Raw genomic sequence first — 20,312 nt, forward strand, 5'->3', positions numbered from 1 at the left:
ACCAAAATCAAGCCTGTACTTGCATCTCCTTGAACTATGTTATTAATAAACCTGTTTCCTCCTTCCCCAAATATCTACAACATAACATACACTTTGTTTTTCCTGCCTCCAAGTGCTTTCAAAGAAGTCAGTTGCTTCTTTTTCTTCCCCCCATCACCAGAATGAAGAATGAAACGGACGGTAGGGAGAAATTCAGAGAATGGTGAGAAACAAATTCTGTTAGACTTCTACGATTCTGTACTGAAAGAAAATCAGGGGCTGGACACCACAGTGGTAGCCAGATTCCTTAGTCGTGTCAGAGTGAACTCTAATGCTGTCTTTTGTGCCATTCAATGCCAATCCCAACCCAAAAAGGACCCAGTGATCGAGGGAGGCCTTTGAATCTCATTAGCAATGGAGCTGCTCTCTCTCAGTAACTTGTGATTTTAAAGATTGGGACAACAAATGAACGAGAACCAGGTCAGCCTTTCTCTAGGAAGGTTCTTCTGAAGCCCCGCCCCAGCCCAGGGCCTCCTGTTATATGTTCTTGTTGGTATCTTTTCATCAAGGCCTATACCCATAGTGTGTAAATAATTACCTGCGTGCTTATTTGTTAAATGACTATCTCACCTTATACACCATCCCTTCCATGAATTATTAGGCATCTCTCTCTTTTTTTAAATCAATGTATCCCTCGATACAATGCCCAGCACATAGTAAACATTTGAATAAACTTTATACTTAAAATTTTCTCATCTCTCAAGAGTATTATAAGCACTTTCCCTACCAAATCTGCTGTATCAAGAAGAAAAAATGCTCCAGTTTATCCATTGGTATATTTGTTCAAAGGAAATAGTTAAAAAACAAACCAAGAAAAACTGAAATAAACACCTAAATGATCGAGAATCATCTACATTTTACTTTTTTTTCATCACACTAGAATTTTTAAGTTCACTCCCTGAGCAAAGGAAAAAAATTTTGTGCAATGGCAATTTCAAATTTCTGTCTAAATTCGAGGCTGATTTCTTAAGTCAAATTTTCACTGCTAGCTGAGCAGCCATACTCAACGGGGGCTAAAGCTAAGATTCAAGGGTGGCGGGGCAGCCTCATAATGCAGGCCTGGGTGTGGTCTGCACTTCCCTCACTACCTCAGAAAAGTACACTTCACAGTGGAGGACTCTGAACCGAGAAGATTCAAAATTGTTCAAGAACACGTAGAATCCTACATTTAGATTTTTAAAGTTACCCAAGGTCAGAAAAGGTGAAAAGTCACAGCTTACAGAAAATGTGGCAAGCTCAATATAGAAGCGCAGTTCTAGACAGCTTCATTTTTAGAAAACCCCAGGGTACTGATCAACCCAAGAGTGTCCAGAAGGGGTCAGCCAGTCTGTAACACACCTGGGATTTCCAGTACAAGAGCTTGGACCCCACACAGGAGAAAGTCTTCGAGAGACACTCGGCAACAATATTTAAATAGCTTCAGTAGCTCTCATGTGAGCCCTGGCACAGCCTCCTTGGCAGGCAAGGAGCAACAAATGTGTGGAGACTCAGGGTTAGAAGGAGCTTTCTAACAACGAGAACTCTCCACAAATGCAGAGGGCTGGCCGAAGAGCAGGGAGTTCACCATATCACCAGCGGTCCCTGCAGGGTGGGGAAGTACCATCTGACAGGGCAGCCACAAAGAGGACCAAGTACTGTGTGGGAAGTCGGGTTTCATGAATTCTAAGATCCCTTCTGACAAACAGGCCTCTGTGATCTGGTTAACCACAAAGTATTTACCACTCTTGTGTATCAGTACACGGTCCTAATATTACTGTAGTAATTACTGTAGTATTACTATAGTAATATTACAGTACTCAAAACTTGGTTCCCTAGATATGCAGAATATTCTCTCTTTGCTGGGGCTCAGAGCATATTTTACAACAATGGCTTTTTCAATCCTATAATATTTTAAACTGAATCTCTATTATTTTAATTATAATCTTTCTTTGTTAAGGTATTTTCATATTAAGAAAATATGTTCATTCTCTTTAAAAATTAGTCTTCTGCAAACATTTATAAACGTTTTCGTTAGGTTTCACAGCCCCACTAAAAAAAATGGGCAAAAAGTTTTGAAAAAGGTTTTTATATTTTGATGGAAACATTAATTTTAAGTGCACCATTGGAAATATTTATCAAAACAATTGTTTTTTTAGGCAACCGTCCAAGTAAAACATCTATTCATTAAAAAAACTTTTAATTAGAAAATACTGCCTATGCTGGTATGATACTGTCACCCAGGGCATACGCGTATATTACTGAGTCTACGTAGGATTTTGTCCTTTGCAAAAGGTGCTCAGTATCAAGCTTTTTAGGTAGCCAGACATTCCTGCCACCTAAATAGGTATGAAACTGTAAGAAGTTTTTATTTAAGGAAATCAGAATATCAGGATATAAAACAGCTTGTACTTTACAAGTCCTTTGTTTATACTGCTTAAATGAAAACCTCTCTTTGCTTCTTCACTTTGGGGGATTGCGTTCTAAGCAGTTTCCCTAAGAAATTACTCTCTGATCTTCCTGATGAGATTTTTGCTCTCATGGAGGGGAATCTGAACTCATCAGTCCCACCTAGTGTACTTAAAGGTCAACGCACACATATACACACGTCCAGCATCAGTCATGTCGCAGCCACGACCTCACATAATGAGGGGGACATACTCAGAAGAGGAACAGGTGACAAACCAATTCAAATAACCAAGGTACCAGACCAGCTGTAGAATTTGTTTCAGTTATGGCTGGTTTAAATGCAGTTCCCAGAAGTACTGATCAAAATGTTGACCTACAAAGATGATCATTTTCATGCTTACGAAGATTTCTTGCCTCAAAGCCTTGGATACTTATAAATTATGCTAAATCCCTCAGATCCTTCAGGAGAAGGAGCATACCGCCAGTGTCGAACAGATTTCTCCAAAACACATTTCGCCCCACACTAGGCCTGCAGGAGGATGAAGAGAAGGGTGCTGGTCTCCGTAGTTTGCTCTGACAGCTGGTGCTTCCGAGAACAGGAAGAGCAGCCATTGGCTTACACAGGGTTCCATGAGATCATTCTCACATCTCCAAATAGAACATGCCAAGAAACGGAGTATAATACATCAGAGTGGAGACTCCAGTCTTGGGGGCAGGTGAGACTGGATGACCAGAGTCCATTTTGTGGGTTTTTTTTTTTTTTGAATTAATAACCTCAATAGAGTAAGCTCCAAATGGCAAAAGGATTTTTTTTTAAACTTAGGGATCACTGACCAGAAGACTACAAATGTACCCAGTTGTTAAAACCTCTTAGTGTAAAATCCAGAGTGAGTGCTGTACCAGGAAAGATGCCAGCTACACAGGCAGGGACTGTCAGCTCTCTTCCTTCCTCATGACTACAGAAGGGAACGTGGCAGTGATGTCAAGTGCATTCTCCTCTGAGGTGAGCAGGCTGATGTGTTAGCCCAGGGGTCTGTACAGAGCTCCCCCTTAACTCTTAACGAGGGCAAAGCCAACAAGCGCTAGCCTGCAACCAGACTGCTCACCACTCACACACTCTCCAGGAACCTCCTCTAGGAGTTCCAGAAAGGTCCTGCTAACCACCCAAATAGGCTTTATAAATAAGGGCTGAGGAGCCCTCTCCTTCCTGTTTTTAATGTACATTCCAAAAAGGGAGAGAGAAAAAACAAAAACAACAGTCAAGCCAGAGTTTGCCCTTGGTTTTGCATTGAGATAGGTTTTTCATTAACACAACTCTGTCTGACTTCAGGCTAAGTCTGTTAATCTTTCTCTCTGTGCAGAACCTTACAGGAAAAGCAGGCAAGGAGCTGTCACCCATGCATACACATCCTGGCCTCAAAATGTATTCTCTGAAGTGAGTATTTATTTCACTTCCTCTAAAAGGCAGGAGGTAGCTTCCATCTCTGCCAGAAATACACTGCAACGTCAGGAGCAGGCTTCTCTGATGTAAACCAACGCCTCAAGGAGGACGGGGCGGGCAGGTAAAGTCAGACCAGTGTGTCTGCCTGATCATCCCACAGCGCTAAACTGATGCCGGCTAACCAATTCAGTCCACATTCCTTAGGTCCTTGTAATCGCCTCCTGACAAGAGTAACAAACCTTCACCAGCAGCTTCCAGATGATAGCCAGGGTGAGGCCTTCTGGGCCAGCAAGAAGAAAGTCAGTTTCCCATCCCAGCCACAGCCTCACACTCGGGGAAGGCGGGGGAGGGGGGGGTCATTTCAGAGGCCAGAGAGTGCTGCAGATAAGGGATGAATGAATTGACCGACATCCTGAAAAGAAAAATAAATTTCTCCAAGTTTTACATTGGGAAACGGATGCTGTCATATTACAATAAACAGCCGGTTTGGAAATGAAACAAAGCCCTTGAATCCAGTCTTGCTTTACAATGCAAATGTGTTTTTCCATCAAATGTTCCAAAATATGCTAATGATCACCTGCAGTACAAAATTTCAGGGAGCTGTAAATACTTAGCAAAAATGTAATCAAACTTTTCTCAAGGCAAGTATCTGTGCACACAAACCGCTCCATATCCTGGCTTCCTCTTCTCTCACAGCTCCCCAGGCCCCCTCCTTTGTGCTCTCGGTTTCCCGGAGGTTTCATCCCCCAGGTAGGGTGCCCCAAAGGTGCCCAGGGCATGGCAAGGCAGCCAGCCACATTCCTGTCCTCAGGACACCACCCTCCAGTGCACAGCTGCAGCACTGAGGAGCGGCCAGAGGAAGCACGCAGGGCAGGAGGGCACCTGAGACAAAGCCTCTGACACAGACAGGCTGGGAACAGACCAACCCAGAGTCCATGTGGCCCAAGGCCTCCTTTTGGATACCGCAGACCTACACCTTGCTGTCCAGCCAGGTCAGCACTTCATTGGTGTCAGTGATCCTTCATGGATACACAAAGCATTAGGAATTGTCAGTTATGCCAAACCCTGTGCCTACATTAGTATGTACTGTTCCCTAAAAAAGGGAGAAAGAGGCTTCGAAGATATGCAGAAAGACCAACTATTCAAAAGGCTCTTTTGTGATAAACAGCAACTGGGCTGGATGCTACCATTTCATTTAGCTAATTAGAAACCTGTTTGTTTCTGGGAAAGAAAAAATAGGAGCACCTGAGGCAGTTTACCATGCCTCTCACTGAGGAATGCAGTAAGCTCCTGCAGGAAAACCAAGAGCAGGTTCCACTTGGGTGAAAGGGGCAGAGACATCAATGCTCCATTTTGTCACTGGGGTCCTGCTCTCTGGGCCTCCTGACTCGACTCTCCACAGGGCAGTTCACAGCCTTTTGGGAGAAGATCACCAGAGATCCAGAATCAGAGACGGACATCCCTTCCAGAAACCAGTTAGTTATCCCACATTCAGGTCAGTGCCAGTGGAGAACTTGGGACAAGTCGCCTACAGGCTCAGGGCCTCAGTTTCCTCATCTGTACAGTGAGAGGACTGGACTAGGACAGCAGGTCCCAGCCCTGGCCGCACATCATAGTCACTTCTGGTGATTCTGTGATTTGATTAAGCTGAGGGGCGGTTGGAGGGGGGCATTGGGGCCTTGAAAAGTAAGGGCTGAGAACTACTGATTAACTAGAGCCCCTTCTAATTTAAAACAAAAAACTTCCTAAGCCCTAAATACCAATGAAATAATCTGCACACATATACCACAATTAGAGTGGAGGACGGGATGAAAAAGGTGAGTTCTTCACTGAATAGGGCAAGTGTCTCAAAGGAAGAGGCATCTCCAGCCAGCCTGGCGCTGAGGACACTTGAACACTCAGGCTGCAGCCTACCTGAAGGATCTAGAAGTTTCTAGTCAGCTCTAAAACTTTCACACTGTATTTGGGATTTACATTTTCTTCTCTCTGTTGCCTGAAACATGAGTCTCACAATAAAATACCTTAAACAAAAATTATGTGGTTATTTTAAAATAAGTCTCCAGCTAACAAGTGAGACTACTTGCCATTGTTTTTGTTTTCAATGATTAAAAAAATTGCATGAAACATTTTCATTCCCTCTCTTTTAGTTGATTATAGGCTTCAAAAAAAAGCACAAAACAAATCCTGAGAAATGAACAATTAATATAACGAAAAGTGAAAGGAATTATTATACCAAAATGCCAAAAATACTGATTACACTTCAATTACTATTTGTGCTTTCATCTGGAAAACATATCTTCCATTGGAAAGTACCCAGTATAACAGCTGCATTGCTTTTTCAACTTTTGCAAACACTCTAAAAGTTAGCCAAAACTGTTTTGGCTGATATCCAAGGTTTTATTATTATGTACTATTAGTTCATAGTGAGAAATGTGGGCTAAGGAAGGGAGAAAGCAAAGTAACAACAGGGGCTTCATAATCATGTGCAGATGTGAACATTTCTAAAGTTTTATCTGCCAGAAAATGCCTCCCATATTATTTCTATTACCTGTAGCCTTTATTAATTTAATTAGATAATTACAAATGTGTTTTTAAGGCATCATTTAGAGATTAAACTTTAAACAAGTTTTCTTATGTCAGTGGCTGGGCCATGCTGACATTTTAATATTTTTCATATGTAAAGCAAACTGGTGGATTCTTTCCCCATCCCAGCAAGTGCTGAAAGCAAATCAACAGACAACCAACCAGTCATCTTCCTGCATTATGTGTATTTCTTGTCAAATCAATTATGGTTCAAAAGCTTCTCACTTTTAGTACGTCATAAATGTTGGGGCTTATATTATTATTTTAAAAAGGTTTATACCAACCAAATGGAGTATAGTACAGCACAGACTTTTCAATCTCATAAGCCTGTAAAGTTAAACAAAAATATGGAGGAACCAACAGAGGTTCCCAAATTTTACTTAGTTGCGTAAGGAGTAAAAATTAAAACTAAAAACTACTAATATTGCCACTATTTTGTAAAGAAGACCCCAAACAGGAGAACAATCATCATCAGCATCTGAGAATTGACAGATCGATCCTTTGCGGTAAAGGACAAATGGTAATCTTACATCAAGGCTTTCTGAAGTGGGCAGTGATCTCCTCAGGATATACCTGGCCCCACGGGTGTAAAGGGAAGGGTGGGCTAACAGTCAGGAGATGAAAGCTGAAGTCCCAGCTAGCTGACCAGGAGCAGGCACAAAGTTTCTCCAGGTTTCTAAGTCTACACCTAAACATGTACCCTACTTGTAGAGTCCCTTCCTGTTCTAAAGTTCCATAAACATTAAATGAGAAAACGCTGCTGGATTTTATCTATTAGGATGGGGGATGAGAACCAAATCTCTATGCCCCCCGATGTGTTATCTCCAGCACCCAGCACCCAGCTCTCGCCACAGTCAGCGCTCAGTAAGTATTTATTTTTCTGATCACCACAGCGCTTACAGAGTTGAAGGGAAAATGCATTGATGATTAATGTGTGGGAGCTTCTTGAAAGAAAATAGAACATGGATCTGACTTGAATTTTATGGATATATGTATATTTACATTATTTAGCAAACACATAGCTCTATGTGCCAGGCCTAAGCCCTTTACAAATATTAACTCATTTAATCTTCAAGATAACCTTTCTGAGGTTGGCATTATTAACTTTTGTACTTCACAGATGAGAAAACTGTGGCACAGAGTGGTTAAGGGCCTTGCCTAAGGTCAAAGAAGTTAGTGGAATACGGATTTAAACCCAAGTGGTCTCGTTTCTGAGTCTATCCTATGCTGTCCAATATGGGTGCCATGAGCCACATGTGTTCATTTAAGTTAAATAAATTAAAATTCAATAAAATGGAAAATCCACCTCCTCAGTGCACTAGCCATATGCACTCATCAGTCATGCGGCTCATGAAGACTGAATTACGCAGCATGGATGATAACACTTCCATCATCACAGGAAGCCTACGCCTTATTGCTGCCTCTCAAATTGAGTTTAGCTCCAAACCCATGAAGTCCTATCTCTACGCCATCCATACCCTCAGTCTAACAAAACATAACACAAAGGGTCTTTTTTCCACCTGGGACTTTCTAATACCCACTTTTTAAGCAAGAATATAGAAAGGCAAGTCAAGGGCAGCTTGATTCTTAATGGTCATCCTCAACAGGAAAGCCAACTAGAAACTTTGTTTTTTTCCTTTGTTATTCTCTTCTCTTGACCGGATGTTCACAGAAATGGTCTCTGGCTGTTAGGTCACACTTGCACCTGTCCTGATATGAAGAGCAGAAATCATGTATTCATGGATTTTACAAGCAGAGTTCAGCCAGAGGGTAGCCCTTCCCAAAAATCCAGTTCCGAAAATACATGCAGACATTTTTCAAAATGTAGAAAGCACACCATACAAGGTTCTTTCTGTGACACAGGAAACAAAGTTTTTGGTATTAAGGCAGCCTTTAAATTCTATGTCCTGGAGACGGATTCAAGGAGAGCTGCCATTGTGAGGTGGGGTGGTGGGCGGTGGAGGGTGGGTGGGTGGTTATGACTCCTGCAATTCCCCAAATAATTATACCTTTGGAAAAAAGCCGTTGTGAAAGGTCAATTACCTAAGAAGGGTGACACACCGAGTCATTGTTCAATATAACATCTGAATCCAAAAGGACTTGGGAAATGAGACCTTCATTTGGACTGGTCAATTTTGGTAGGAAAAAAAGTCCTAGCACTGAGGGGCGGGACATTATAAAAGTAAAGAGGGAAACTCACTGGGTGCAGCGAGTCTCAAAGGAAGAAAAGAGAGGTACTCAAGTGGGCTTAGAGGAAGACTGGAAAAACAAAACTACTTCATAGTTCTGCTGTGGCGGGACTTCCCAGGTGTAAAATTCTGTTTCTGCATTTGTGAAAATACGTTAATGTAAGATCTGTAACAAAATATATTCATTCCTTCCCTCCCTCTTCTAAGCCAAACATTTTTTATGATGCTTATTTTCAAAGAACCCCAGAGGGTTCCCCATGGAAACCCCAGGGGTTCCTTGAATGGACATGCATGCTATGGGTCAAGAGATGACAAGTTTCTTTGGCACCGCAGTAAACACGGGGCTGGGTATACTCCCTGGTGGGGCAGGCTACACACCCACAACTGGGAGCACAGAGTTTGCACAGACACGGGATCCCCATGTCCCACACTGTATGTTTACCCTCATTTACTATTTCCTGAACAACTATTTCCATAAACATATGCCAAATCATCATTTCTGGTAGCAGAGCAGTGTTCTACATATGGTATACCATAATTTATTTAACCAAGTCCCTTCTAGAAAGCACATAATTGTTCACTTCTCAATAAGATTTTCATGAATGTGGTAATATCATTGTAACTTTGCCCATTGTTTTCTTTGGATACATTTCTAGAAGAGAAACCTATTGCCCTACAGAAATGAATCCTCCACCAGCACTGTGTGAGAGTGCCTGTTTTCCCTCTACCCTGAGCAATCCAAGTTATTATGGTTAAGATCACCAATGGTCTCTAAAGTAACATCTCACTGTTATTTTAATTTGTAGGTCTTTGCTTACTAGTGAGGTGATGTTGAGTATGTTATCATAATCTAAATTGATCACTTGATTAAATTACTAGCCTACCTCTGCTTCAGTTTATCTATAAAACAGGAATAATAATTGAACCTATATCTCATAGAGTTGTTTTGAGAATTAAATGAGTTAATGCACATAAAATGCTTAAAATACATGGAATATTCAAAAAACATTACTGCTATTTATATTTTTTAAACTTATTTCTGACATTTACACTTTTTCACTTAATACTTTTTAACTTATTTCTGATAAGGAAGAAATCTTCCTTTGAAACAACAGAGTTTACATTGGTGGTTACTTTTTGTGAATAGCGCAGATGAAATGATTATCACTGGGTAACAAAAAAACCACCATTATGTACCCATGTGTAATTCTAGAAGTGGACATCCCTCCCCTTCATTTAGTTATAATATCCACTCGATCAAGGCTATTTTTCTGTAATATATACAAAAACAAACAAACAAACATGTGACTAAATTGTACATCTTTTGATTTACCTTTTAAAAAATAAAATTCTGACTTTCCCACGATTTAAAATATGTTGTAAAATTTTATAACAAAAAAAGAATTCCAAAAAGGAGCTTGGTTAAATAAGTCATGCATATGTGTAAATATATAGACTCTGATGCCTCAAGTAAAACTAATATTTTACATGTATATGTAAACACAGTAAGAAGCTCAGATGAAATAGCAGATCACAAAATATGCATATAATTCTATTTTTGTTTGAAAACACATACATTTATCTGAAATTATATATACCAAAACGTTAAAAGTGGTTAGCTCTGGGTGGTGGTACCACAGGCAATTTAAATATTTTTATTTTTCTTAAGAAAACTATTTCTTTCTGTGTCTACAAAGAACACTTTATTTTTGAAATGAGAAATTTTAAGTATTTGTACAGGTGGGATTCCGATGAGGTGTGCAGTTTCTTGGACAGAGCAGAGACGTCTGGCAAGGCAGATCCCTCTTAGCTAACAAGGTTCTCCCCGGCAGGAACATTCTTTGGACAGACTGGGGAGCAGTCTGTCCTTTGGACAGACAAGGAGCCTTGCAAGGGCTCCTTGAGCTCTGCACCTGAGATTCCTGCCTCCTCATCCTCCCCGATATGGGTAAGGGCCCTGAGCTGAGTTTGTCTTTCCCTGACTTACCAGCCATCAATGATGCCCCAAGCTTTCAAAACAAAGCTTCAAACTATATAAGAAGCATGTAGGGCCCCTGCTTTACCCCGGACTCATCCTTCACCACAAACCCACACACACCCTCATTCCAGACAGCTCAATCCACCAGAAGTTCCCCGACTAGCACACTCACCGAAATACCCCGTACTCAGCTCAAGCTCACCTCCTGCAGGGGGTCTTCACTGTACCCCGTGTCCTTAGCTAGCACAGCGTTCTGCACACTGGACTACCACTGTGGGTTCATTCCTGCCCATGTTCTTGACAGTGAGTTGGTTGGGTGGGACACAACAGAGTGGTAGAGTCAACAGACAGGTGGAAAGTAGACTTAACTGAGGTATAGTTGATGTGTAATAATATAATGACCTGCACATATATAAATTACACAATTTTATAAGTTTTGCAATATGTATATACTGTGAAACCATCAGCACAACCAAGAAAATGAGCATACCCATCACTCCAAAAAGTTTCCTCAAGCCCACCCCCACATATCCCCACCCCCGCCCCAACAACCACAGACCTGTTTTCTGTCACTGTAGATTAACTTGTATCTTCTATATAAATGGACTCATACAGAATGAACTATTCTTCTATCTTGTTTCTTAATTCACTGTAATTATTTTGAGATTCACCCATGTTGTTGCATATAGCAATAATTCATCCTTTTTTATTGCTGGGTAGTATTCCATTGCATGGCTACAATACAGTTTATCCATTCACCTGGGATGGACGCCTGAGTTGTTTCCAGTTAGGGCTACTACAAATAAAGCTGCTATGAACATTTGTATACAAGCTTTTGTGGGGACATGTGCTTTCATTTTTCTTGGGTAAATGCCTAGGAGTAGAACACCTGGGTCATATTATAGGTCATATCTTAATTTTTTAAAAAACTGCATCATAGGGCATTCTAATTCAACTGAAGAAAAAAAAAAAACAACCCCCCCAAAAAAAGCAATGAGCAAACAAGTACCCAAATGCACCAAGGGAATATCCTCTTAAAAGAAAGTTAAGTCCTTTTTATAAGGGATGAGTCATTTTATAATGTGAATAATCATTCTGTGTAACTTTTAAAATCCAATCTTCACATCTGAAGTTAACGTCAAATGAGTCATGCCTATATTAATTACAGTTACATAAAAATTTGTGCTTTGTCCACTGCCCGATTCCCCTACATTGCACCTCATTCTTTTCAGGACTTGCATGGCACTATTTAATGGCTTCTTTCTCTTTAATTCTCTACAGTGGTGTTGTGAGAAGAGTGTGACATGATTGTATCAGTCTTGAAGAAGGACCCTTTCTTTGTATGTGTTCCAAGAAAAGACAGTAACCCACTCATGTGACTCATGTGACTCTGGGGAAGTTATATTAACTTTCTGTGTCTTTTATAAGCACCCTATCGGCACCCAAAAAAGATGTAAGATTTAAAGGGCTTCCTGCTGAAGAGGCTATTCAGAAGTGAATACAACATGAGCTGAAAATAGAAAAACAATTCTACATGGAAATATTCTATCTTGGCACTTAGTCTGGGAGCCTCTCCCCCGACTTTCATCTATTTAAATTCAGAACACATCAACACATATGAGTTACAGAATATATAAGTAAGAGCAATTCAGACCATGGAGGAAACGATAAGAAAACGGAAAACACTGAAATATGCTCCTTCATTTTAACTACATTTCAAAGGATGGGATTTTGGGGTAAATACTATATTCACTATTATGTCGACACATTAAACTGCACAATTTTCTAAACAGTTTTAAAAGAATCTGGCTTTAAAAGCATAATAGAACTAAACAATCTGACAGTTTTTATTATTTCTATTAACTTTTCTGCTGTAGTCTATACAAGCCAATAAATCTCATTCTTATTCCACATTTAAAAAAAGGAAATCCACCCAGTAGTCAATTACATTTCTACTGTAGGCTGGGAGGATCTTTGCTGGAGACGTAAGACACATGTCCATGTGTCCTCAGCATGAAGACTACTGTGATTTACATAAATGTTCTGGAAGGCAACCTTTTAAGTAACAAAACCCAAATCCCATATAAAATGCTACCAGCTTGCGTGTGAAGGCATCTGCCACAGGAATGAGTCGGCCAACACAAGGGTAGTACGTACGACACTTGCAAGGAGGTCGTGGAAACACACAGCCTTAGAAACAGGTGTTAGTTAAATAAAACTCCTTAGATCCAGCAAGTCCCCTCTTAGGAATCTATGGGAAAAGGTGAATTTGGATAAAAATTTGAATGCAACGATACTCATCACTGTGCTTTGTAGAGTAGCAAAAAAATAAAAGCAAAAGAAAAACCCTGAAGACAACCTAAATGTCCAGGAATAGGGGACTGTATGGGTACTTTAAAGTCATGCAAACTGTTTTCAAAGAAATGTTTTCAAAATAAATACAATTCATGATGTAACAAAGTGAGCGCAATTATAGAAAACTAAAGGTGTGATGTAAATATGTGAGTATATGCATGTGAGCAAGTTTGAATAAAAAAGACCAAGAAATATACCAAAATGTTAACAAGGGTTAAGTCTGGAATGACAGGAAAATATGTTAATCTATTACTTTCGCAATTAGAAGTTATTTTAAAAATGACAATGTATCCTCAAAACAAATATTTTACAGGGTTTATTTTGGGGGGGGGGTTGTTTGTTTGTTTGTTTTAAAACAAACTCTTAAAGTACATTATTTCTCTGGAAACATGTAAAGAATTATGTTCACCAGCATTGTTGAATGTTTGTTTCTTTAAGAGCCTATATGCAAAGCCCAATAAGAAAATCTGGATTTAGGAGAGAGAGAATGAAATACTTAAAAATGACTCTTCAACCCCCAGACGTTTCAAGAGGACAAATTTAAATGGTGCATGGCTATAAAGCACTTAAAATATGATGTTCAAAATTTTACTTTGCATGCAACTCTTCAGAACATTATTACTCAAAAAAATTACTCTTACATAATATGAACAATTACCAACATGTTCTTCACCACGAATATTGACCACAACAGTTCAAATCAGTTATCTAGTTGGCAATGAGAATTTTTTTCTACAAAATTGTAGAATAATTGAAAAAAGAACATATTTGAAAATTATAAAGTGCTGTTAATGATGTGGGCAACCTTCGAAAACCTTGACCATGGCTTTGGAGGCTCTTCACAATATACTGTGTGGGAGAGTTAGGTAAACCCTCACAGTGACAGATTATAATGCCCTGGCAGTTCAGCTTTTTCTGTCAGTCAGGCTTATTAACAATTTCTCTGGAGCCAAAAAAATTTATGAACTATATAGCCCTGACCTAAATGAAGTCCCTCAGTGTTTTTTGACTGAATGGCAGCCTTATACTGCCATTTTGCCTTACTGAAAATTCCTTCCCTTCCATACTGGAGCTCTAGTGAGCTTTGAAAAATGCACAAACTTATCTAAAATCTTTCAACACCCTCCCCCTTCATCTTTTAGGTAAAACGTCCTCTCAAGGCATGCAAGCCCTTTCACCCTGCCTCAGCTCCCTTCACTTCTCACCATGCTCCCCCTGCTCTAGCCATAATAGAACACTTCCCAAACCCCACTATTTTCTCCTCTCTCCATGGCTCCGTGCATGCTGTTCCCTCAGCCTGAGACTCTTGCACAGCCTACTCTTTCCAGCTAACAATGTTCATTCAAGAGTCGTCTCAGGCTGCATCCTTCTTCAGAAAGCGGTCCCTATCCTGTCTGGCACCTACCTGAATGAGACCAATTCTGTGCCTGCCGTTTATACTAATCGTGAGGAGAACTTGTCACTGGTTCCCCATTTCCTCCGCTGAACTCTTGCCCTGTGAGGGCAGAACTTTTCCCTGGAGCCAGCACAGAGGCCAGCAATGGGATGCTCCATATCCATCTACGCTGCTGAGGCAGTTATCCCACTTGGTCCTATAAAACACATCCAGTACTGAGGGAAAATTCAGACATGGTAGATTAATTAAAGTACCAGTTATTTTAAAGTGCTTATTCTCAATCAGAAATTTCTAGAGAAACTGCCTTGCAAAAGAACTCCCTCATCACCATTTCAGTGGTTTCAAGATGGTTCAAATGTCCTATTCTCTCTTTTTTACTGTGTGCCTCTACCTGAATTAAAGCACTAGCAGAGCAGACCCCTTAAATATTTTCTGAATTAAATGATCTGTTTACAAAATGTACAAAAATGGTTTCTCTCCTCTGCATCAACCCAGCAAAATTAAACAGATTCTTGGGCGGGCTCTGTGAGATGAGCATGAATGATTAACCTTACGTACACTCCTATTTTTATGGAAACACAGCTGGATTCGAAATATTTTAGGCTCAAAGGTCATAGGTCCTCTTTCCTTGATCCAGAAAAATCCAACAAATAAAAAACCACACTGAAAAGATCATTTCAAAGTAAAGAACATTTTCTAGAAATAACCCATACTGAGTAATATTATGCAAAACATTCCCAATTAGGGATTTCTGTATGCATGTTCCTTGTGAAAGCTCTTAATCATGTAAAACCACATCAGCATCCAAGTAAGAATTATGATTTTAAAAAATCAGTAATATATCTGTATATTGCCATGCATTTTTCAAAGTACTTTCAATTACATCATTTTATCTGATCCTATTTTTGGCACTCGTTTCTCAGTGTCAAACCCATGTATTAAAAGTTCTTTTCCTTAATTTTCTATTTCTAGAAAATTGGATTATTTTAGCATGTGATGCTAACTATGTAAGACAGTAACAAATGATGTAACGATGTAAGAATAACAATACCCTTAATTTTTGCCAAAAGAATTAAAGATTGTATATAAGTGTGTTTGTTCAGTGATTAGTCTCTTTACAGAATGAGTCCTTTGTAAGATTAATAACTTCATTAAAATTCAAAGTAGGAAAACAATTCAAGGAAAAGTGTGAAAAATTCTGGTGTTTTTCCCCCCTATAGAAAATGCGCCATCTGGAGTTATTCTGCAGCCAAAAATATATTGAGATAGGACTTTTGTTTGTTTGTTTGTTTTTTAATGGTGAGGAGAGAGAGGAACTGTAAATCACAAAGAAGCCACCAGGATGATAGTATTGCCAAACTCTGAAATCTGAGGAAAAGGGTCCCAGAGATTAACCCTCCCAGTTCATACCTCGCTTGTGTGAACATGTAGGACCCGTGACATGCCACCCTTTTAATGAAGCAAGAAACAGCAATCTGGAAATGAAAAAGGAGAATTCAACACACTGCCAAAAATAAAATGAAAAGACGCCGATTTCAGAAAGACTACAGTATGAGTCAGATATCACAGCAGTCGACAGTGAAACCAGAGAGTCACAAATTCTCAGCAGTGAAAGGGAACTTAGAAAGGTCCCTGGCCTAATCACCCCTCTCTAAATCTCTTTAACTGAAAGGAAATCAGTTCACCTCCTAGTCCTCAGTTTCCTCATCTGAAAATTGAGGCAAGGAAGGAAGACCAGTAGTCCTTACACTTGGCTGCTGACCAAAATCACCCAGGAATTTTAAATACAGGTTTCTGACCCAGTCCGGGCCTGGAAATTCTATTCAACAGGGATGTGATGTGTCCAGAACCTGTAATTTTTAGAAAGCCCCATCAGGTGGTTCTGATGCTCATGTCTGGAAACTACCAAACAGCCTTTTAATTACAACTTAAATATTTGTTGAGAACACAAATCTACTTACTTCTACATTTCTCTGTGTACTATATTCAGCACTGAAAGGTTATAGTACTTCAGAATGCAGATTTTCAAGGGCTTGGACGTAAGAGTTCTAGTTGCCCTTTAAAAGTCAATTCCATAAAGATGTCCAAAATCCACAAACAACAGAGGACCACCCTCGAGAGTTACCAGTACGGCTTCCTATACGACCCAAGGTATTAATTAATCAAGGCTGGATTTCCTATTCTTCTTCTTTTTGGTCTTTCCAATATTTCATTTTCTTCTTTTTAAAAGAAGTTAACATATCCTATCCAGCTTATCTTGAGGAAAGAGAATATAAAAAGCCAGGCACAATAAAAGTGCTGAAGATAATTCAAAACAAAAGCTGGGTGTTAACAAAATGGATAAAAATGATTGACAATGGGACGGGAAGGAAACATGCCTCTTCTCCAGCACTCGAAAGCAGAGTGGACGTAACTGGGGAGAGGTCCGGTCACTCCTTCTTCAGGGGGATGCAGGTAGTGCTATGTGGTTATCACCTCCCAATACAGACACTTAGATACAACCCTGTCACTAACACTTAACTGGCAAGTGCAACAAGGCGAGGAAATGACACGTGCTACAGGCACTTAAACTTCACCCCAGATTAACAGCAGACAATGACAAACAGGAAAAACTCAAGTGACTCAGGCCCTATTAAACCACGGTTAACTCATATCCCTGGACCAGGTGCATTCTTTTGATTCATGGATTGTCAGAGCTCTTCCTACCTACCCGCATGCCCGTGCACACTTGGCATGTTGGGTGGTCTCAGGGAAAAGCAACAAAATCTGTCCCTGGGGAGGTGCTAATGTCCAGCAAGAGAGGAGGTTCAGCAAAGAGCCTGGAGGGTACAGACAGACTGGATTGCTGGCCTCCTGACAGCCTCGCCCACCTGAGGGTTTCTCACTCCTGTAGGAGGCAGATTCTTCAAAGACAACTTGTTGGAAGAAAGCATCTTTAGAAAATCCACGTCCTCTGGCAAACTTCATTTTCCTTCTTTCTCTTTTCCATGACCCTACCTCCCTTGGATTTTTATGAGATCTGTCTGAATAAAAATGATTTATTCTACTTGGATCCCATTCTCTCAACTCCCCCCCACCCTACCCTGCAAGAACATGGGGGCCCACACGGAACTTTACTTCGCTGGAATTACGTGCTGGCACTGTCCTTCTCTCCTGCACACTAGAGATGAGCCAGGAGAGGGAAACAACAGGAGCAGGTGTTCCTTCAAAAGAAGGGATAAAATCCCCTCTTCCAGTTTCACTACAAATATCCATGCTTCAGGTCTGCAGGAATAAAGCTTAATTCTCTCCTCCCTGGCCCTGGACTCCTCAGGGTTCCCATTTTCCTGCCCTGGGTCCTTACCACACCCCTTCAGACCAGCCTGTTTTAAATGGAGCCTTTCAGCACCATGCGACACATGATCCATCGCACCAACTGCGGCAGGGCTTCTGGTGCCAAAAGACCATTGAGAAAAAAGGCTGCTAAAAATGTGTGCAGTAACTCAGTACCGGCAGATCCTATTGGATTAGCCCTATTCCCAGCCTGTCCCTTCCTGTGTCAGACTTCTCAAATGTTCACTGCCCCTGCCCTGTTTTGTTGGTATCTCACGGACAGCCTAAATCTAGGCTTTCCAACAGACCCTTCTGCCATGTTGGAAACATTCTATATGTGCCGTCCAGGACAGCTGCCGTGGGCCTTACGTGGCTACTGAGCATTTGAAATGTGGCTAGTGCGACTGAGGAACTGAATTTTTAGTTTTCGTAAGCTTTAATTAATTTAAATGTGAGGAGTCACCTGGGGCTCAGGGCTACGCCACCAGACAGCTCAGGCTAGAGCCCTAACTCTGAGAGTTTACCAAAGGACAACATGCAAACTTGGCTATGCACTAGAATCACTTGGGGAGCTCTCAAAAGGCCTGGTGTCCAGTTAATACCCACAGATAATTACATCGAATTTTCTGGGGATGGAACCCAGACCTCTGCATTTTCAAAGGCTTCCCAGGTGAGGCCAATGTGCTGCCAAGAGGGAGAATCACTGCTCTAAAATGTAAAATTTCTACCACTAACAGCTAATCCTCATCCAACCAGACACATACATACACATAGTAAGCCGTGGGAAAATTAGGCTCAATATTCCACCTATCACGCAATCAATCCTATGACAAGATGACAAACTTCAGGTTTTGCTTTACGTCCAAAAGGAATGGGCCATTAAAGGAAGCATAAGCAGAAGAGGAGACAGCTCAGAAAAGGAGGAGGGAAAAAGAGCTTTTCAAAATAGCTATCAGCATCCATAGCCTGGCTAGCATGAGTCTATGCAAACAGTTTTCTGGAATGCCACCAGTTAACAAAATACACCTCCAAATCTGGGACTCTGAGCAAACAGCTCTAATTAGCTTTTCCCCCCTTGGCTAATCCACCCACACACTATCTGTGCCTGATAGTAAACGCTTACCACTGTGCATTTTTCTTCAAAGGATAATCTGAAACCTGTGCCTTTTCACTGGGTACATTAAACTTTTTAAATGGCAGCAATTACAAAGCAGTACTGGCCAAAACCCATTTGCCCTGGCTCCTTCTTCCCCAGTAGGCACAGTCTCAACCTTCACTTGCCATTACTAATTTCACCGAGTGTATCATGAACCTGAAGATTTTTCTGAGACTCGACTCAACAGAGGCATCATATTCCAAGCTCAAAAAATACGAATTGACACCGGGGTTTCCACAGGCCCTGATCTTCCCGTCATCAGTTCCCAAAGGCATGCAGGGCCCTTCAGGATGAATGCTGACCGAGTTCCAAGGCTGATGCAAAAAATTCAACAGAATTTTCTAGGCAGTACTACTGAAAGTCAGAAACAGGAAGAAGAGATTTTGAATGAGAAGAGTATTTGAAGGTCACCCTTCCTGACAATAAAAGTTGTTCCCTCCACATTCACAAGTGAAATATAAAGGATCCAAAATTGAACTTCCTCTCCCTGGATTATTACTACAGTAATTCAATCTCAAAACCAAGAACTCCAAGTTGGCCAAGGCTTCAGTAAGTCACCTTAACCAATGGACTCCCCTCCAAGGAGAAAGAGCTGGCTTACATCCACCCATACTCACAGCCAAGAAGTTCTCACAGAGCAAATGTAATCCCTGCTGCTGTGGCAAACCAGACTGAATTCCTTTTTATCTTGGCATTGGTGGATACCCAGCAGCAGCTACTCAGTAACAACTTCTCAAATGTCCATTCGAATGAAAGGTAAAAAACATGGACTTTTAAAAAGTTGACTCAATACTTACAATAGAACTGGACTATACTTTTGTAGACACGTCGGAATGCGGGTTATACTGAATAGGGTAAAAAGTTCCTTTAGACTATATAACTTAATTACCAGATAAATACAGAATGCCAAGTTAAAGCTGCATTTCAGATAAAAAACGAATTTTTAATATACATGTGCCCCCAGTACTGCCCGAGATATACTTTCACTAAAGACGATGTGCTGTTTATCTGAAATTAATATCTAAGTAGGAATTCTGGTTTCTTTGTTTTTCCCAAATCTGGCAACCCTATATATCACTATGCTGGGAAAACCCAACTTGAGCCAGGCAAGGAGGAGATCTAGTTTTGGCACTCCTCATTCTCTCAACCATCCAACAATTCCTATATCTCAAGGTCAACTGTAAAAACTGTGCGCTCTAGTGTGGGTACTAATTAGCCACCACCTGATACACAAGTGCCCCAATGCCCAGCCTTCTCTGGACCACAGGTGTTAATTATATAACTAAGTGCCAGATACAAGAGGAACTGACAAAATAGAAGTCAATTTTACTTTCAGGGCCTTCATCTGCATAAAGGGCCCAGCTAAAGCAAGTAATTAAGTTTGAGTAGGTATCATAAAAGGAAGAAGTCATTAGTAAATGTAACTATTCTTTCAATAAAATTAAAAGCAAAATTTGCCAAGAGAAATCATATGAAGA

At 40.6% G+C, this 20,312-nt stretch overlaps 1 protein-coding gene across 3 annotated transcripts in view; it reads right to left on the bottom strand.

Annotated features, from left to right (window-relative positions):
- Nucleotides 1-20,312, bottom strand: part of SPTBN1 (spectrin beta, non-erythrocytic 1) — a 181,897-nt gene that overhangs the window by 142,782 nt on the left and 18,803 nt on the right. The window contains exon 1 of one of the 3 annotated variants that reach the window (XM_033124641.1): nt 15,777-15,796. The exons of the other annotated variants lie outside the window; for them this stretch is intronic. The gene's annotated coding sequence lies outside the window, so the exon portion shown is untranslated. Of the gene's footprint in view, nt 1-15,776; nt 15,797-20,312 lie in introns of those variants that run through there. 3 annotated transcript variants of the gene reach the window in all.

The sequence above is a fragment of the Rhinolophus ferrumequinum genome, chromosome 13 (assembly GCF_004115265.2).
Source record: "Rhinolophus ferrumequinum isolate MPI-CBG mRhiFer1 chromosome 13, mRhiFer1_v1.p, whole genome shotgun sequence".
In the NCBI taxonomy this organism is placed as follows: domain Eukaryota; kingdom Metazoa; phylum Chordata; class Mammalia; order Chiroptera; family Rhinolophidae; genus Rhinolophus; species Rhinolophus ferrumequinum.